The 16,725-nt window shown below is 39.7% G+C and overlaps 1 protein-coding gene across 3 annotated transcripts in view; it reads right to left on the bottom strand.

Moving 5' to 3' along the window:
• Window positions 1-16,725, bottom strand: part of mgat4c (mgat4 family member C) — a 147,908-nt gene that overhangs the window by 104,528 nt on the left and 26,655 nt on the right. The window lies entirely within an intron of this gene.

Genomic DNA, 16,725 nt, shown 5'->3' on the forward strand with positions numbered 1-16,725 from the left:
CAGAGATTTCTTTGGGGCGATCGTGGCTCAAGAGTTGGGCGTTCGCCTTGTAATCGGAAGGTTGCCGGTTCGAGCCCCGGCTTGGACAGTCTCGGTCGTTGTGTCCTTGGGCAAGACACTTCACCCGTTGCCTACTGGTGGTGGTCAGAGGGCCCGGTGGCGCCAGTGTCCGGCAGCCTCGCCTCTGTCAGTGCGCCCCAGGGTGGCTGTGGCTATAATGTAGCTTGCCATCACCAGTGTGTGAATGGGTGGATGACTGGATATGTAAAGCGCTTTGGGGTCCTTAGGGACTAGTAAAGCGCTATATAAATACAGGCCATTTACCATTCTTTAGTCAAGGTAAATTCATTAATGTAGACAGATTAGCTTCCAAACATCAGCTTCCTCCCAATAGCTGACTGGTCATCTTAGCTAACTAGCCAATAATGTTAATTACTGATTAGGCTAGATATCACACATTTACCTAATGAAAAACTGTGACGATCCCTTAAATCCCTTATATTGATTTGTCCGGTTTAGTGCGGAATACCTCAGTCTGTCAGTTTGAAGCCCACAGTGGTGGTTATGGAAAGTAAACACTGGACCTCCTTTCAGTGGCCCTACTCTATCTGCAATTCCTGAACAGGGATATGCAAGTTTCTCCGTAACTGCAACTGCTAATCAAAGCTGTCATCATGACATTTCACAGCATAATGTTAACAATTAAAATCAAATCAGAAAAAGTGACCCAGTTAACCCAAATCAGCATGATGAGCACAATTAACAATGGCAGAAAGCATCTTTGGGAAACCTTCTTTTCTTTTAAGTTGATCCAAGTCTCATCCACTAGCATGGAGATAGCGGGTTTACGACCTATACTGCACCCAAACACCAGGGGGCGACATTTTGGCTTCACTTTGGGGCTGCCGTTGGGCAGTCCATGTTTTCTGCAGTCATGTAAGGATAAGTGTCACTTTCACATATCTCTGAGAGGCCATGCACATACTGACAGGAACACGGCTTAAAGAATTTCACTGTAACAAGCGCTCATCTTCACAGTTACTAGCAGTACAATGACTGACAGCATCAACATTCTGGATGGAGGTCATCTATGTGAACAGAGCACTGCATCCTCCAGATGCTCTTGCCATATTTGTTGCCTACAGGCAGTCAAGTATTTCTTCATTTCCTTACTCCCCAGGTTTTTAAAATGTCATTTATGTCTAATGGCCGTGCTCATTAGCTGCATCTGAAAAACACACTCTGGTCATTACTAGCAACATTTGCAGTCAGGCTTCAAGCCGAATTCTCTTTTTTGAGTCATCCGTCACAGCCCTGTTCCTTGGCAGTTGGCACTAGAAATGACGCAAAGCACAAATCTTCTAATTATCTGCAGCTATCTTTATATGCTTACATTGGTAGTGAATGTGTTTTGACAAGGCTGTTTTATCAGTGTAGCGAGAAACCCAATCTGGAACAACATCCATCATGTTAAGGCTGCCAAGGCCACTTGAGGGACTACACAGGCAGTAGTGCGCTACGAATTGCACTTTACCTTGGCATGATCCCCTTGTGGGGAGAGAAAGAGAGGCATGTGCGCTGTGATGGAGACAATAGCAACTATCTTTCATTATTTACTTGTCCAACTGTCAGATATGGACAAATATTACAAACAAAAAACAAACAAAAACGTTGGCATGCTGGTGAAGATTGCCCAACGACAACTCCTCAAAGTCAGGAAGATAAAAAGTTTCAGCAGCAACCAAGACATCCACTTTTGTCATTGTCAGAATCAACAGAAACCTGGCTTGGTATTTCTACGTTAACGGTGTAAAATAAATAAGTGCTTTGGAATCACACAGTGGCAGACTTTTTAGATTCTGCATATTTCTTTAGAGGAGCGTTGTGTGGGTGTGCAACAGCCTGTCCAAGTGAGAAATAGAGAAAGAGGGAAAGTGGGTGGGGGAGCATGCTGGCTATCCTTTGTCAACTGCTCAGTGCCATTTAATGGCCTGTAAACCCCTTTGCTGGAGAAAGAACAGGCAATTAGCATACTGAGTGGATTACAAGATTGCTCTGACTGCTGGATTAATGTGTGCACTTAATCTTCTCTTTGCTAAGCGATTCTTGGATATACAGCTATTCAAGGGAAATGAATTTACCCACCTTCCAAAATACATGAAAAGGAATTTCTTCCATGATGACATCAAAATTGTTATAGTACAGCTACTTAATGCACTGTTGGACTGAACTGACCAAGATTTCTTTTTATCTATTTATGTCACATCAGATGGGAATCAAAGTGGCCCAAGTGCCCCTCTAGGCTAAGTACTCATCAAGTGCTCTTTGTTTGAGTCCAAGTGCCACTACCAATGTCAAGTTTCCCCTATGTGCCAGTTCCAAGTGGGCCACCTTGACTGACATAAAGACCTCAGTCAACATCATAAAATCAGCTTCCTTTAGAAAACAAAACATTAAACACATCAGACTGTCCAACAGCAATACCGTACCATGTAGCTAACGATTCTGGATTTTCTTTACAGCATTGTCTCCAAATCTAATATAGCTTGAAGTACTAAACATTTCCCTGCCTTTTAGGTACATATGTAACAGAGTTAGAAAATAGCTTAATGAATTTCCTCAAAATTGATGTGCTTTGTGAATAGTTGGAGCCACCTGGTGGACAAACACAGCAACTGCAACTGTTAAGGTTCCAAATTGCTGCACAGCGCATGCCTCAGCAAAGGAAAAAAACTCCCAAGCTGGTGGTAGGTGCTAGTGAGCGATACTGTTGTCAATTTTGTAATTGTATTAATGAAAACACCCTCATAGTGGTAATTGTCAACATGTATTTTGATTGTAAGCAGTACTAGCATGTATCCCGAAAGTTACAGGCATTTTGATGCATGGGTAGTAACTTTATTCACGAGTAGCATTTTTAGTTAGCATGCTAAGCTAATACTCGTTAGCTAGTCGGGTGCTTTTTGACTTGCACTCAGCTCTAATGCTTCTCTATGAGATTGTGATTGTTCTAATTCTTTTTAACAGAACTGAATGTTGCAGTTGCTTTGCAGATTGTTAATGAAGACTGTGTGCTGTTTTCTTTGTACCAGGTAGGCACTGTTAAGTATAAGTTTTAATTGATGCTGTTGTATAGGAAAAAAAATGATGAACAATGATGATTGTTTTATAATAGAAAAGCTGTTTTTATATGTTATTGTTGTTGTTGGTTAGGAAAAAGGAGAAAAATAAATAAATAATATTGCTACTATACGATCACAAGTTTGGTTTCAGCTAGAACTTTTAAAAGAAAGATTTTGTTGATGTTGTGTTGTATAAATATATCTTAGTCATTTGTTAAGTGTTATGTTTGGAAAAGGAAAAAGGAAAAAAACTCCCAAGCTGGTGAACTGAATGTTGCAGTTGCTTTGCAGATTGTTAATGAAGACTGTGTGCTGTTTTCTTTGTACCAGTTGCCAGAATAAAGAGGGAGCCCAGAGTAAGGGCAAGTCCAGCGTTGCAGTGCCGTCCTTTCTACATGGGCATATCACACCACTTGCACAATAGACTCTCAGAACAGCAACAGCTACACATACTGTTCTAATATTACTTCAAAGCCCCTTATACAGACTCCACTCACCACTGTGTACTAAATGATGTTTTGATACACCATAAACTTACTTAATCCCTTTTTATACAGAGGTTTTGGCATAACGGCATTCAGATGAGCTCTTCATGAGGCCTTAGCTTGTCCAGACTAACCCACACCAAGCCAGTGTAATTCCTCTCCAGTGGGCGATTTTTCATATGATGTGGAATATAGGGGGCATAACACCTTACACAACAGCAATGGCAGTCTGAGATGCCAGCTGTTCCACTTACACAAATGTCCATATCTCCGCAGTCGGCTTAAAGGTCCCGCAACAAAGACCCCATTCTTCTTTTGTATCTTTACATATAAAAAGTGTGAGGCAGAAAAACGGGACAATATTACAGCCTCAAACAGAGGCTTTACACGCCTACATAACTCTGTGTCCTTGAACGTAAACATTTTCTGAGTCCATCCCGCACAGCACACCATCTCCTTGATTGCTATACACTGGCTATTGTTGCGCTATATGACAAATACAAGGCTGTACTCCATATCACCTCAAACTTTGTCTGCGTTTCCTGACTGTGCCATCATACTTGAGACACTTTGTCTATTTGCTGGGTTTGATATGATCTTTAATCTATGGCTTACCACCTCACATTAGAATCTTTTACCCTGGAGCGGCGCCCAGAAGGAAAAGTACAGCTAACACTCAGACCCAAGGCAGGGCGTCATAAAATGGTAAAATGTACACACTGTGGCAGATAATGTCAGAATCATATATTCATTCATTCATTCATTCATTCATTTATTCACAAGAAGCATTTTGTTGAAAAAAATACTAAAAATACTATTTTGCTGGAGGTAAGCATATACTGGTGGGGGGCAGCACAGTGGCATGGTTAGCACTGTTGCCTCACAGCAAGAAGGTCCTTAGTTTGACTCCAACATCTGGCCAGGGCCTTTCTGTGTGAAGTTTGCATGTGTTCCCCGTGTTTGTGTTGGTTCTCTCCGGGTACTCTGGCTTCCTCCCACAGTCCAAAGAGGTGAATTGGCCACAGGTGTTAATGTGAGTGCGAATGGTTGCCTGTCTCCCTGTGTTAGCCATGCGATAGACTGGAAACCTCTCCAGGGTGTACTCTTTCTTTCTCCTATGACAGTTGGGATTGGCTTCAGCCCCCCTGCAACCCTGATAAGGGTAAGCAGAAAAAAGTGGGTGGGTGATAACCATATACCAATGGACCATCATGTTGTTGAGAGTTAAAAATCAAAACAAAAAGCTTGTTTGCCTCACAATATTTTTTAGGAAAGTGGGTGCAGTAGCAATAGCACAATTTATTGTTCCCTTCCTCTTAATATCAACACAAATTACCGTCTTCACAGCCATTCCCTGCCTCCATCCTTGCAGATAAAAGGCTTTTAGGATGCACCCGTTCAAAAAACTCAAGTGCTGATTCACTGCATTGTATCAAAAGGGAACAGATGGCTGTGGTGCAGTATACAGTACCTTCACTGTCAATTGAGACGAGTGCTCTGTGTTCCAGCAGCTAGACTGACACGTCATGAGCTACATTAGGATTTTACATCTTGCTTTCACTCCTCAGACATTTTTTTTGGGAATACAAAGCTGTAGAAAAAGAGCAAGGACAACAAGCAGAATGAAAAAGAAGGCCTGGATCCCTGGACACATTAAGAATGCGTTTTCTCCTTCGAAATCAATAATGTCTCATTGCCTTGAAGATCGCCAGGAATGCCATCGCTTCCAATTTATTCATTCATTCTTCTCAATAGCACACTGTGGTGATCCCCTGTTTTCCATCCCATCAGCCCTCCTTCTCTTTCCCAGTCCATCTCGTGGGAGGTTCCTTTAAGTTGTTAAGATCTCTTCTCTGTCCCTTTAACAATGGTATTTGTCTGAAAATAAGTACACACGGTCAGCCCCGGCAGTCTGCAACTAGACCTGGGCGATATAAGATTTTTTCATATCATGATATGTTGTTTTTTTTTCATTTCAGGCGATAACGATATCTATCACGATAAGCCAAATAACTATATTTGTAAGATTTAAATGTGCCGTTGCTCACAAGTAAAATGTGAAATAATCAGCTTGTTTTGATTTAAATATTTATTTCCCATAATAAGTTTGCAATATTTGCCTTTATTTATCTGAAAAAGTCTCCTGTTCCTTAAGTACATCTACCCTGTTGAACTACACAAAAGGCAGCCGCTAAAGCGTTTCAGTTTCAAAATAGAACAAACGAAACAGACTAAATTGTCAATTCCACTTAGAAACAAAATATTAATTCTAAAAATAAATCTTAGTTTGTTTTACAGAAGAACAGACAAAACTGACTAACTTTTGTCAATATCAAATAAACTGAGAACTAAAAGGAAATTCTCAATCTCTCCTTGTTGTATAGCTTAGCTTTTCAAACAGTTTTAACAGTTACTTTAGTCTGACAAAAGCCGAATGACGAATTAGCGCTTCCAGTCAGAGATTGAGCATGCACCGCTTTATTGTATTTCCAGACTTGATTTCGGCACAATTTACAGTGCGCGCTACTCTGTTTTTTGTCAGACTTGAAATAGCCGAAATACTTTCACACTACGGAACGTCTATGGCTCTTCCGTTCGACAATCTCTCCGGCATTGGAACCATCAACTGTTTTCTCTTCGGTAACCTTCGGTCACACTCTCGGTTGATTTTTCTCTAGTCGGCACACCCGGGCGGCACGGCGGCTGGCTGCTTCCCAAACAAATACACATGTGCGGCTTGGCACTTGTGCTGTACGTAACAAGTCACGTGACGTGACGCTGCGGCTGTGATTGGTTCGGCTCTGCGCTACTTAATTTGGATTGGCTGTTCTTTTTTATTTAAGAGGACAAGAGCGGTGAGGCCTATCGCAATAGTTAAATTTTTCTATCGAGAAAAAGTTATTTCGCAATACATATCGTTATCGTTCTATCGCCCAGCTCTATCTGCAACCCTGGGGCCGTAATTGCTGGATTGTATCAGTAGAAATAAGCTTAAACATTCATGTTTTACTCATCAGGCCTCTATTTAATATGCAGCACTAAGTGGATATTTTTTTCCACACACATCCTTTGTCTCACTTTGTGAAAGTACCTAGTTGAGACGAGGAATCATTTCAACCCACTCTTCACTTTCCAACGTCCCCAAAACCTGCTCGGATTTACCTTCAAGGTGCCCTGCGACAGGTCGAGGTTGAAAGTAGAAGCTACTACACACCAGGGACTTCCTAAAATGTATTTACTCCTTAATTATCGACATTAGCCAGAGACGATGGGAATATTCAGGCTCAGACAGCTGCCGCCAGTTTCCAGCCTCTCTCAGAGTCTTCAGAGTGAACTGAAGACGTGAAATATACTCAGACATCACAGAAAGCTACAACCCACCATCTGTGGGCTAAGCACTTAAAGAAATCACCAATCACATAGGTAACTTTAGGGGAAAATGCTCATTGCCAGATGTAGTTTTTAAGAATTGGCAGCCATCATATTTTCATCCTGATGCACCTATAAAAGACCATCTGTTTCATGTATTTTTTAAAATATTTTTTGGACTAAGCCATAGATTAGCAAGATTCATCTGTTAGTTCTCTCACTGTGAGAATAAAGAATCGTGTTTTATTTTCTGATGACCAAAACACCTGTAACTTCCTTCATTTCCAGAACTTCACAGAAATCTCAGAGGACACTCGTGTGATCGTGTGCTCTCGGTGAATCTCCGTCTGAGTTTGTGCATGTGTGTACACTCGCATCACTTCTGCTGAGCGTAACAATAAAACACAGCTGAACTGTGAAACCCTTACTCAGCAACTTTAATGCTGGCTCTGTGAACAACGGGGTCAGAGCTTACAGTAATTTTTGTTCTCTCTGCATCAATATATGATGCTTCACTGGGGGCAATGAGAACCTGTCCAGAGTTATAAAAGTAATCTATTTGTGCCTGGTGAATGAACACACACTCTTTGAGTGAATACACACCCACACACTGCACACCTTTTGACCCTTCAACAATGTGGGGTGTGAAATAGCAAAGCTTAACAGCTCAATTCCTCACAAAACCACTTAAGTCAACTCTGGTTTATTACAGCTAACATACCATCTGCTTCCCAGGGTGGCTCCTCATTAAATATGGAGGAAATAAATAACATATCTTAATAAAGTATCTCACTTCTGAAGTGCTGAACCTTAATGTGACCAGTCCTAGTAGAGGGGAGGACTAACACAAGTTTGACAGCTCTTTTTTTAAATATATTTGACAGGCGGTGGAACATGGTGAGAAATGTAAGAAGTTTTTTTTTAGAGAGTGCTGCTCCTCCAGACAGTCTTGACAGATAATTTTTATCTGAACACATCCCAGGGAGAGTTGCAGGCTGTGTAGAGCATCAGAACAACCTTAGCCAAACTGAGCAGAGAGTTCAGAGTCTGGACTACTAATCCAAGCAAATAAACAGAGAAACCAAAGGAGAGCAGCCGAGTCGGTCAGAGGAGCAGACCTGAGGTGGAGCAGTGGGGATAGATGATGAGAGAGATGGAGGTGTGGCAAAGATGAGTTTTTGAAAAACCTTCATTGCAATAATTAACTTATTATTTGTTTCTTATTTTGCTTCAGCCAACTGTGAGGATGTTTATAAAGCATAGGCATGTCACCTCTTTAATCTATTTCACAGTGAGTGATCTTTGTTTTATACCCTCTTTATTTTAGTGCAACCAAAATGACACATCATCTAAAATTCATTTTTCAACTTTTCCATAATATTTTCTTCTACTACATATTTTGGCTGTTTTAGCAATTGTGTTGTGATGTACCTATTTATTAGTGAATTCAAATTTATATTTAACTTTATGATGTAATAAATAATGGTATTTAATTAATAATATATAAAATTTGCAAAACTAATAAACCTTCTGCAACATTATCTTAAATACTTCTAATCTAATCTTTTTTATAATTAGATAATTAGAAAATCCAATGAAAATGCCACTTCCTCAGGAAATGACCTCTTTGCCATTGTTGTCACAGGGCACGGTCAAAATGACTCTGGTAATGTAATTTCTAGCATTATAAATTGACAATAATGCAAAGTAATCTCTTATGTTCATCGATTTGCCCGGACAGCTAAAGCCACCATTACTGTCACTGTGTATTAACAGACATATGTTGTGTGGGTGTGTAGATATCTGAGCATAAAAGCATAATAAATTGCTGCTCCTCTGATGCTGCTTAATTTAAGCCAGCCACTTGGGATGGTGTCGTTTATATGAGCATCTGTTTACTGTCGAACACCACTATATGTATTTATGGTAAGATAATATGTGAGAATGCTTTTGTCAAAATATTGTAACCGCAATTAATCACAACTTTAAACACTGGCTGGTACCATTCAAAATGAATGGATTAATAATTCAACAAGAGCGGGTAGAGAACGCAAGCTAGTTTTTAAAATATGCTTGGTGTGCAGTGTTGTGGGTTTTCTGAAAGGTGATAAATATTTATTTTTTAATAAGCTGAATTCCTTAGAACAATCACAGCAGAGCTGAGGAAGGTGGTCTTTTATCTGCTTTAGAGGGGTGTGCAGGTGTTGCTGGCTGTAGCGCTCCCTACAAATTTGTTTGCCAACTAGCAAAATTCATTTTTGCTTTTCAGGATTTGTTTAAGCTAAAATATATTTAATAAATCATAATGCAACGTGACTTGCATTCTAACTCGGATATTTAACTGTCCAATTACAAAAATTCTTTGGTGACTGAGTTACATTTCCAAGCTTTCAAATCAAGTCAAATTGTGTAACAATGTATATTTAACCACTAATTCTACAAGAGAAAGCTAAGATCTTTGATCTTGTTGTATCTTGTTTTATTGAAACAGAACACATTAATTCAACACTACAATTCAGCAGTAAAGCTGTTTCAACAGTTTCTCAGTCCATTTAGTTAAGCTTTCACAGTTTAGAGTCCTTTCCAGTTTCTTCAGTTCTGTTGTGCAGAACTTACTTAGACCCTACCGTCTCTGACAACACTGACAATGGTAATGGTAAACAGTTTGATTTCATTGTATCCACTTCAAAGAAAGTTTCACTAACACAGCAGCGCTTACTGACAGGAAAATTCAATAATTCACCTCAGTGACTCATTTAGACGTGTTTTGGGATTCTTTCATGAAGTTTTACATCTTCTTCCAGAGTAAATAGATGTGGACACTCGTCCTACACTCATGACAGATTAATGGCATAGTTGTTTGTCCTACATTGCCCACCATAGCTCGGATTATACAATTAAATTGGGAGGAATAAGAAAACAGAATTCAGTTGCTTGCAATTTGCAATCTACTGCCATCTAGTTGTGAGATTTTACACACTGTACCTTTAAAAAAGACATATTTCAAGAAACAGTCTCTTTAACACTTATGGTTAAGATCCATCCACGTCATCCATTTTCTTCTGCTTATCCAATTTCACATAGAAATCACAAGTTACAACAAAGTCAAGACACTAAAAATTCTTATGAGCAGCTCCTCTTCAAATGTTTCTTCTCTACACGTTTTGCAGAAGCACCTGCACTTTCTATTGCCTAAGAATGACAGTGACTTCTATTTTATCCCACTGGACACACTGAAGAGCTTTGCAGATGGTCACATGCTGTGTTGCCTTCTTATGAAAAAGCACCACAGGCTACATTTGGGGAGGTACACTCTACAGGCAGGAAGCTTTATTGACAGCTCAAATGATAGTGGCTGCTGAAGTCCGCTTCTGGCAAAATGCAACAAAGCTGGCTACTACTTATATATGGCACATTCAATATTCACACCTTACCTCGATCTGTCAAATCTACCTTAGTCTTCCTCCTTTCATTTTATTGTTATATAGTAGCAATTCAAAGAATTTGCCTACATAACTATCTGAGATAATAAATAATTATTTCCTGAAAAGTTCTCTGAATGCATATATAGTTTTTTTCCTTAATAGAAAAAAAGTTTGGATAATATACCACATTAGTGTTCTGTTGATTTATGATCTAGGAAGTTACGTGTTATCATCCTCCAGCTTAGTAGTGACTTTCAAATGCACTATGCAACCATGAAGACCCTTTACCCCTGCAGCAGCTCCAGAGCCGGGTGACCCTAATTACAGTGTTGGCTTTGCTGCCAAACCATCTCATTGGAAACCAGCCACAGCTTTGGCGACCCTGGCATACGAGCTGTTCCCAATGGAAAGCAATTTAATGCTTGACTGCTCAAGGAACAAAATATATGCAGCACAAGAAATCCCTTAGATAAATTAGAGTAGGCAAGTGGACTCTGTTAGACCTTTATTTGAGGCCTTATAAGCCACATGTCACCTTAGAGGTGGCATGAAACCAAAACATGGCAGAAAGCAGCTGAGTTCTATTACCAAGCAGTGGGAGACTTCTAAAAGAAGCGCGGTGCACCAACATACTGACAGGAGGAAAACCCAACTGTACAGTACAGTCGAGTTTCAAAGCAACCAACCAAGTTAGCATTGTTTATTTTTGGCCTTTTTGAAAAGAAAAGACTCCCCTATAAAGTTTCTTGTTCATCTGCATTCTAAGAAAAAAATGTAATGAATCATATTCACATAAGTTTTGACCACAAAGTAACTGCTCTCTGAATTCCTCAGTGAAGTAGGATTAAAATAATAAGCAAGTGGAGAAGACAATCATTTCTCTTTCTTCTTCTGTTTATTGCTCATTAAGCCACTGTCTCTGCATAATTCATCCTTTTTATACTAGATAAAGGCAATTTACACCTCATGCCATAATTCTGATACAAGTGACAAAGTCTGGCAGCAGTCTGACTTAACAATTTGCACATAGTATGCTGATTTGACAAATCAGTGGTCAATAATTCGAACAGCGACTGTTTCTGTTATATAACTTTCATTTATTTTTTTAATAATTTGTTCTTATTAACACTGAACTTACCAGACTGGACTGTGTCTTACTGACAACCTTCAGGCAGTGCTACCTGATTTGTTAATTAAATTATTCATTTCTGTTTTTGTAATGTAAGGACCAAGTACTGAAATCAGCTGTACTTTAGTGACAGGTCAGAGTTGTTAAGGGGACTTAACAACTGGAAATGAACCAAAAGTATAAGATGTCCTGACTTATCATTCTAATAAAGATATTGTTTCTAAATGCTTTTAAGGTATTGCCGCTCATATATTGAAGATAATAATAACAATAATAATAATAATAATAATAATAATAATAATAATACTGGATTGCATTTATATAGCGCTTTTCAGGGCCCTCAAAGCACTTTACAATTCCACTATTCATTCACTCTCACATTCACACACTGGTGATCATAGTAATGTTCTCAGAAATACTTCAAAAGTTGTAACAGAACCCTCTCAAGTATAGTGGGAAATATGGTTCAGAAGCAAATTAGTCTGGATTTTGAGGTGCTCAGTTAGAGTTAAGACCACGGTGACCTTTAGATTGAAACGATGTCCTGGGGAGTCAGATCCATTAAGCACAGTAGCCAGAGTGAGACCCACACTGAGAATCCATCTCTTTAGATTAGCCAACAGCAAACAGGCCAATGACTGTTTCAAGCCTGCTTCAAGCCTCCTGCCTGGGTGGAATGACATATGCAATGCCTTGAAGCAGGCCTGACAATATAGTACCATTTTCCCTTCTGAAAATTGGAGTTGTGCTTCCATCTAACCTTTTTTTATTTTTTACAAAAACATACAAAGGATACATACTTTCCCACTAGGCAAAGATAAGACTAGACCGCATTGTAATTGTGCTCGCACTAGGCACAGTTGCTTTGTTCAATTTGTTTGTACCATTGTCTATTCTTGCCACTTGCCTGTAAGCCTCACACAGCCATTAACAACTGAAATGGGAAAATTTTAAGATCGCGCTACTTCTACTTCTTCCAGGCCAAGTATGCATGCCGCTCTTGCACTTTCCGTCTCTCTCTTCGTGTATACACACTTGAAAAGGCCTCATGCTGAGCAAAATCAAGTTCATGATTTTGTGCACTTTGCGGCTCCATCCTCTCATAGGTACTATAGATTTGTTATTTACCAAACTCATCAGTTTTCACAGAGGAAGCTGTTGTCTAGGAATTTGTGGAGTAGCGATCACACTATATGATCTATGTGCTCTAGTGCAACTGAAGCTCTCCGGGGCTTACCTACCCGACCGGGGACAGTTTGCTTTGCTGTGCCTGGGCATGACACACAGAGATCATAGTAGACAAACAAACTGGACTTTGAAGGTCACTTTGCTTGTGAGTACGACCTTAGCTGTTGCAGAATGTTAACTAAACCTTTACATATACATACTGTAGATCTACTGTACATCTAAAATACAGCTTAATTAGAAGACAAATGATTGTAGACTTACTCATTTATATATTCAACTCAGTGTCATCACATCATCACATTTTTAGGGTTTCTATAGTCAGTAACTGATAATAAATACTTTCAATACCTAATGGTTATTTTTTCTGTTGCCCAAAGCTGCATAGTATGATTTTACATGGCTCAGAAACTAAGAGGAGTATTAAAAAAGAGACATAGTGAGACCACAAATCTAACAGCCTACTGTATTGCAAAATACATTATCCTAGTAAGCACAGGCAAAAATGTCTGATTTAAGCGGGCTGATTAAATTAATTAATTGTTGTTACCAACTCTACAAACATTTCTCTTCTAATGGCCCTTACAACTTACACATGGTGTGCACAGTCCACTGAATAGCTGTCTTTTTATTTATTCTTTTTAATTTAATTTATTCTTTGTCTGGGAGGATAAGCGGAGCACAGCTGAGTGACTATTTCAGGTTTGTTAATATTCTGCTTTGTTTACATTTGAAAGCTTCTTGAATTTTTTATGAGGATATATAAAGAAAGATTTCATGAATTTTTGGGGGGTTTGTTTTCCAACAATTTACCACAGTATAATTCTTTTTGTGATTTTATTTTGCATTCATATTTAGGTTATTTATTTGAAACTGACCAAAGAAAGACTTCACATTTTAGACCAGCCAGAATTAGGATTTTGTTTATTATATATAACTAATACCTAATATTATTATTTAAAATACTGTTCTGTAATGTTCTACAGCACACTTATCATGTTCAAATTCTGACAGAACAGAAAACAAATATTTAAAATCTAAATTAACTATAAAGTATAACTTCAGTTAGGAGTAAAAATGACATTTTAAGCTTGACAGAAAAAGCTATTTTATTTTCATATTGACTATTGATTTATACTTATCACTACTATACTACTATCTCTACCAGCCCTATGTCAGTGTTTTACTCTAAAGGTAACACCAAGTCTGTAAATGATGCCAAGCAATACCCTTTTGTAGTACTGTTTGTTGTTGAACAGTCATCTAGGTTTGCCTCTAAGTGCTGAGTATATTTACCCTCTATCCAGTGCTATGCTTTGTTGCACTCTGTGAAACAAGGAAGAATTCAATTACATGGTGGCCGAGGCCCTGACAAGAGCTCACTCTTGTTTCAATCACCCCACAGGTAGATATGGGGATGAGAGGAAGTGGCATGCCAGTTACCACACCATGGACCACAAGGAAGCAATGAGGCGTAAGGAGGCGCTCAGAAGGTGGTGGTCAGTGGCATGGAAAGACCAGCAGGAGCAGAAGTCCTGTTCATCAATAAACAGCATCTTTGTCTGTTAAGAGAACTTTATTTAGAAAATCTAGAAATATAAAACACGAAGATGGACAAAGTAACAGTGTTTCAAAAGAAACAAAGTAGATAATATCAAATTTACATGTTTGGAGTTCTGTATAAATTTAATATTATATTTTAATGACCCAATGCACCGCATGGAGAAAAAACTATTTTAAGTATGGTACATTGCAATATTTTATGGCCTTTTTATTCCTAAGTTGCATTAGCTTTTTTTTCTTCCTTTTTTCAAAGAATTCTCCAGTTCAATTTTACATTAAGCGCATTTGAAAACTAATGGATTCATGAACAGACTCAAAGAAAAAGAACACCATCAATCACCACTATTGCCACACTTTTCATTGTGTTCATAATTTTACTGTACAAACAACTGTGGGTCCATGGCTGCAGAGCCCATTTAAGGCACTAATCAACCATGTTATGAGTCCACAATGATAATTAATGGGTTATACTGGTAGTCGGAGGGCATCATGGAATCAGAGCAAACTGTTGTTTGTGAAGCCCTGTATATTTCTCCATTTTCCTCTCCATAATGTGCTATTATTGTGTGCATTTCTTGGGGCTGGACTGTCTCCGGTGATTGAATGCCACTGTGTCCTGGAGGAATCCAGATCATTTAACTGCTATTGTCTTCAGTTCCCTTTGGACACTTTTGTGTGAATGTCTGTGTGCTTGTGCATATTGCCTATAAATGATATAAATGGTTAAAGCCTATAGAGGGATATTGGGAAAATAAAAACATACCAACAGGCTGGGTGACAATGACAGTTTACTAAAGAGTGGGGTGTTAAAAGGTGCATGGGAGGCAACTTTTATCAATGCTGGTGAGAAAGTGTAAAAAAACGTACCAAGATTCAAGTACAACAGAAGGATTGTTGAGTGCGAGAGCAGGTGACCGGAAAGATAAGATCATGGGAAAACTGGAAACCTGAACCCTCCATAGCTCATTACTGAGACTATGTGAAGTATCCTCTGAAGGTCTACTAGAAGACGTGAATGCAGCATTACGGGCAACCATCACAGTGGCAGACATCTAAGAAAGGGTCTCCAGGATGAAGAATTGGACAGCATCAGGCCCTGACATGATTCATGCCTACTGGCGGAGAAGCTCTCTGCACTCCATGAGCACCTGGCAGCACACATGAACCAGCTGATAATAGATGAGGCACACCCGGAATGGCTAACTGAAGGCAGGACATCAGGATTGACCCATCCAACTACCGTCCAATAACCTGCCTCAGTACCACATAGAAGCTCCTGTCAGACATCATAGTGGGTAAGACGGACAGGCACATGGCTCAATACATGAGCTCTATCTACAACAGACTAGTAGACAGAGCAGTAGACTGAGACTGCAAGACCAGACTGACCAACCTGTTCATCAACTGGATTAACTACAAGAAAGCCTATGACTCAGTGCTCCACACATGGATCCTGGAATGCCTCGCAGTGTAAAAGATCAACAGGACACGAAGAGCCTTCATCAGTAAATTAATGGGGATGTGGGGAACAACACTAGTGAACAATTTAAGCCAACTGGACAAATCATCATGAAGTGCGAGAGCTATATAGGTGATACTCCATCCCAACTGCTGTTCTACATAGGCCCGAACCCCCTCAGTGAGATCATTGACAAGACTAGCTGTAGAATGTAGTTGAGGACAGCTACAAGTACCTGGGAATCCCACAGGCAAATGGGAATCATGAAGAGGCCTCTAGGAAAGCCGCAACTGCCAATTACCTGCAGAGGGAAAGGCGTGTCCTGAGGAGTCAGGTGAATGGAAAGAACAAGATTTGGGCAGTTAACACCTACACTCTGTTGGTAATCAGATAACCCCCTGGAATAATAATAATAAGGTGGCCAAAGCGGAGGTAGAAGCTACTGACATCAAGACAAGGAAGCTCCTGACCATGCATGGAGGGTTTCAAGTCAAGTCCAGCACTCTGAGACTGTACCCTAACTGAAAATATGGAGGATGTGGACTGGTGAGTGTCAGAACCATTGTCCAGGATGAGACAACAAAGATTCATTGGTACATCAGAAAGATGGCCACAACCAACCATGCAATTAGAGAATACCTCAGGCAGCAGAAACATGAGAAAGAAGAGGAGGAAGGAGAAAAACCATCATGAAAGAACAGGCCCCTGCACGGTATGTATGACAGGCACATAGAAAAAGTGTCAGATATGCAGAAATCCTACCAGTGGCTGGACGAAGCTGGACTGAAAGACAGCACAGATGCACTAACCATGGCAGCACAGGAACAAGCTCTCAGGACAAGATCGATAGAGGATGGGATTTACCACACCAGGCAAGACCTCAGCTGCAGCCTGTGTAAAGTTGCCCGTGAGAGAATCCAGCACATAACATACATGAAGCGCCATAGCCAGTTAGATGGACATAGTCACTATAACGCGGTTCACCTTT

The sequence above is a fragment of the Maylandia zebra genome, linkage group LG7 (assembly GCF_041146795.1).
Source record: "Maylandia zebra isolate NMK-2024a linkage group LG7, Mzebra_GT3a, whole genome shotgun sequence".
In the NCBI taxonomy this organism is placed as follows: Eukaryota; Metazoa; Chordata; class Actinopteri; order Cichliformes; family Cichlidae; genus Maylandia; species Maylandia zebra.